Source organism: Lycium ferocissimum, chromosome 4 (genome assembly GCF_029784015.1).
Source record: "Lycium ferocissimum isolate CSIRO_LF1 chromosome 4, AGI_CSIRO_Lferr_CH_V1, whole genome shotgun sequence".
Taxonomy (NCBI): Eukaryota; Viridiplantae; Streptophyta; class Magnoliopsida; order Solanales; family Solanaceae; genus Lycium; species Lycium ferocissimum.
Genome location: NC_081345.1, coordinates 43,405,475 through 43,410,755, shown reverse-complemented (window position 1 = coordinate 43,410,755; position 5,281 = coordinate 43,405,475).

The window sequence follows — 5,281 nt, the reverse complement described above, 5'->3', positions numbered from 1 at the left end:
GATAAAAAACTCTCATATAACATGTTATTCTTTTTTGACTTCGGGGAGAAATTTATTCAAATTTGAGGGTTTCATATACTGATGCCCCAAGGACTTCCCGTTAATTGGGGCAAAGCAGTGATTGTCTTTTGCTAAAAAGTGGTAATTCATAACAGAATTTTTTTTGAATGTCAAATCAACGTAGTAAAAAAATATATTTTTCCCCTCCACAGAATCTATTTACATGGGGGCGTTTCAACTCAATTGAGTCAAAAACAAATCTTCAAGGAATGTGGGGTTTTAAAAATTTCTTCCCACCTAGAAGAAACCCTTTTTTTTTTTTCCAAAAAAAAAGACATGATAAATAGAAAAGGGGTAAAAAGAAAAAGATTTAAAAGGGGGGTTATAATTTTGAATTTATGAGTTTAAATTATTTTAAAAGCGTTACAGGTCGGGAAAAATTGTTTATACGGGGGAAATTTTTTAAAAATTCAAATACAGAATCTAGAAAGCTTTTGATTTTTTTGCCGAACCCACATAGACATCAGTTCTACCTAACATGAAGTGGTTGGCTTACGTGTATTTAACTAGAAGAATATTACTAAGCCATGGTGTAGGGAGCTAAAGGGTAGGTGGCGGCAGCCTCCTCCCTAAACCCCTTATTTTTTGAAATTTTGCCTTGTAAAATATACTTTATATCATCTTTTTAAATTTGCCCTCAAAGTTTCAAAAAAATAATTTTACTCCCTCACGAACATGGCTTTTAAAAACTAGTTGCAGAAAAAAAGCGACGCACTTTTAAACGAAGAATTTAATGGAAAAACACTTTTTTTTTGGGAAAGGATAGAGGCGGGTATAATAGGACATTTTTTTTTAAATTAATGCAGATTTCCCTTTTAAATATATATATATATATATATATATATATATATATATATATATATATATATATATATTAGATTTTCGTACCAAAAAGTTGTACAATTTAAAAATATAATAAGATAACACTTATTCAAAACTAACATACTCTGGTACATTCTTAAAGAAGATTATTCTACATGCTTGGATCGGAGCTATGTATCTTTGTAATATTTTTTGGGGTTGATAGGAAAAAATGTACGTGGAGTCTAATAAAAACAAACTGTTATTCAAGTAGGTTCCAAAATCTCATTCATTCAAAAACTAAAATAATATTATCGTATTATGAAAGTTGCCAAAGGGAAAACCAAAAAAATTACTGCTAAGCATGGGAAAGAACGAACCCAAACTGCAAAAAGTATTTCTGGATAGTTTCTGTAAAATATAATTTAGCTAGGTTTTTCCAACCCAAACCCCCCTTGTTTAGAAAACTTTCTTTTTTAAATGGGGCTAAAACCCCGCTTTTTTTTTTTTTTTTTTTTTTTTTTTTTTGAAAGAAACTATTCAAACCAAAATTGCTGGGGGTAAATTTTTAACCGGGTTTCCCAAAGAACCGTTATCCGGGTTAATTAAACCGGGCCGGCCCGGCAAAACCAACCCCTTCCGTTTGAAAACTCCAAACCAACCGGGGCCCCGGTTTAGTGTTTTAAAAATTTTTTTTTATTTTTTTATTTATATATATATATTATAGTAATTTTTTTGTATATTTAGGTATATTTACATATTTATACAACTTTATAATTAAAGTTTAAATTTTAGAAAAGCCCTAAAAGAAAAGAATAAAATAGTTTTTTTCGATACATATATTTTTATAACTTACATATACTTATATATATGTAAAACAATATATATAGTATATATATTTATACTACATATACTTATATATATGTATAACTTAATATATATATATATATATGTATAACTTAATATATATACAAATATTTATAACTTAATATATATACATATATACTATATATATAAATATGGGATAATTTAATATATATACTATATATATTATATATATGTACAATACTATATATACTTATAAAAGGTATAACTTAATATATATCTATATATACATAAAACTATATATACTTATATACTTAATATATATACTAAATATATGTATAACTTAATATATATACTATATATATATTAAGTTATACTATATATTATAATTAATATACTTATATATATGTATAACTTAATATATATATATATATATTATAACTTAATATTTTATAAATATATGTATAACTTAATATATAAAATAATATATATATACTATATAAAATTAATATAATATAAATATGTGTATAACTATATATATTTTAATATATATATATATATACATATATAATATATATTTAATATATAATAAATATATTATAACTTAATATATATATATATAAAACTTACTATAATATATATATATATATTTATATATGTTTAAGTATACTATATAACTTAATATACTTAAAATATATTCTTGTATATTTTAGGTATATTCCAACTTAATAAAAGAAAAAATATGAACAAAGTAATGAATAAGTTGACCCATTTTTTTTCATTTTTTGATAACATTTATTTAAAATTGTTTTTTTTTAATTTTTAAATTATACATAGTTTAAAAAATATAGAATAAAAAATCACCAATTTGAACCATTTTTTTAACCCCCCCCATTCTTTTCCCCGGGAAATATTTAAAGTTTTTGGCCCTTACATTATCAAATCTTAAATTTCTTCCCTTCCCCTTCCTCCCTTTTAGTTTTTTGCGCCCTGATCTAATCAATTAATGCACAAAAATTGAAGCTAAAGCTGGAAAGAATTCGGGGTCCCCCTTTTTTTCCCTTTAAATGGCCTGAACCCCGTTGATACTTAACGAGATATCTGACATTTAAAGACGGATAGTTCCTTGTATTTTCCACCATGTAAGACGTCCATCTCGTTGGTTGATATCTACTTTTTGGGGCTCAAATAAAGTTATATTATCAAAGTTTAGGAAAAATTTTAGGGAATGTAAAATTTTTAAACCCGACAAGTTTTTTTGTTACTTTAAAAGGGGCAGAATGGCTTTCGTTCTTCCAAACAAAAGGTAAAACTTTTCTAAATCCCCTTAGGGGGTTCCCCCAAAATTTTTAAACTTCAATTTCAAAAAAGAAAAATTTTGACTAACCAAATTTTTAGTTTTTAAAGCTTTTAAAAAGGATTTAAAAGGGAAACCCCAATATAAATAAAGTTGGGAGGAAAAAAAAATATTTTTAAATTTGATTATCTTTTAAAAAAATACCCACTTGAAAAAGGGTATGTTAATTTTTTAAAAATCTATATTTCGCTAAGGTAAAATTTTCCAGGGGAAAAATTGTTAAAAAAACAAATTATTTTTAAAATTTTCAAAAGCAAAAATTCTTTAGATCTTCCCAATGCAAAAATTTAACCAACCCCTATCGATATATTTGTTTAACTTTTGAGGGATCCTATACTCATATTGTTGAATAAAATTTGTTCCACCTAATTTCATTTGAATTTTCCTGGCCCAAGGGTTTTTTTCCCCAAAGCTTAAAATTCTAATTTTTCCCCATTGCATTACAAAAAAAAGCAACAAAAATTTTTAACTTTTTGAAGAATCATCAAAAAACTCAAACATCTTTAACAATTAAATTTAAAAAACAACTAATCTTACATAAAAAAATTTTTGAAGGGGTTTTTTTTTTTTTAAAAACCGCTTTTTTATTATTTAAAAAAATTATCTGAATACAAAGGTTTTTTTATAAATGTTAAAAATTTAAATATGAATTTAATCCAAAAATTTTCCATCGGACACCTTTTTTTTTCCCTAAAAAAACTATAATTCTTTTTTGATAACCCAGGGTTTTCCCAATGACAAAGTAAAAAAATCTAAATTTAATACTAAGACCCAAAACCGGGGGAAAACATTACAATTTAAAAATTAAATACGGGTAAATAAAATTATATTTTTAAACAAATCTATAACATCCCTCAAATACTTCGGGGAAAACCCTCAAATAACATTAAACAATAAGGAAAAACCCCATACCATGGGAAAAGGAAAAGGAAAATTGTCCATTTTACTATTTCTAAAGGTTTTTTTTTTCTTTTATACTTAAAATTTCTACCTTCGGGGGCTATTTTATTTGAACCCCCCTTTTAAACCGTTTTGCTCCCCAAACATCCTTGTTTTCCGTTAAAATTTTTGACTTCCCCCCTCCTTACCGTTCCGCTTAAAACTAAATATTGTCCACATAAGTTAGTTGATTGGCTTTCCCCATTCTTATTTTATAAATTTTAAATTTTAAAAAGTTGCCGATTTGGGGGTTTTGTCTGCAAAGGGGTTTGACATGTTTCGTGGGTTCGGGGTTTTTTCATCTCATTTTGGTTTTATTAAAAGCAAAATTTTTTTCAGTTACGACCCAAAAAAGGGATTTTTCCACCCAAAATCAATACCATTGGGTTTCTTCCAAAAAGTTTCCCCTTTCGCCCCTAACAATACGGATCACTACAATTAAACTTAATTTTTTGAATTATTAAATAGAATTAATTTTAAAACAAACAAAAAATCCAAAAAAATAAATTACAACAAATTAAATTTCGAAATTAAATTCGAATTAAATTGCTAAATTAAATTAAAAAAAAAGATGAGTTGAACAAGGTACCAAAAGCCTTAATTTTTAACAAAGCCCCTAAATTTCAAACCACCTTTTCTGATTTAAAAATCAAATCCCCCAAAATATTTTAATTCAAAATTTAAAAATTAAAGGGGAAATATAATAAATTTGTTATTTTTAAAATAATTATAATTGAAGATTTGATTTTAGAGAAAGAAAAAATAATTTGTAATTAAAAGAAAATGAAAATTTATAAAGGGGGATTTTTAAATTTAAAAAAAAAATTAAGCAAAATTTAAAAAATTTTGTTTAACCCATTTTTAAAATTTACGCAACGGCCCCTTAAGAAAGCAGCAAAACCAACCCTTTTTTTTTTTTTTTTTTTTTTTCCAGCCGGTGCCCGCAAGTTTTCGGGTTCCGTTAAAAAATTTTTCGGAAAGTAAAATTCCTTTTTGCGGTTTAACCGTTTTTGGTTGTTCGGCAAAAGCCGTTAGGGGTTAAAAAATCTTTCTTAAAGGTTACTGAGAGGATGGTCCAAATTATTGATTTGGGGTCCCATTTACTGAAAGATTCTAATCTAGATTGATTCCTTTTTTAAAAGTTTCATATGATATGACAATAAAACTTTTCCCCTTTAATTTGTTCCTTTTTAAAATATTCGTCGTCTTTTAATCAAATTGTTCATATTGATACGTTCTTCTATATTCTTGCTGTTTTTTCCTTTTTTTTTACAACATAAACTTGGGGAAATTTTTTGA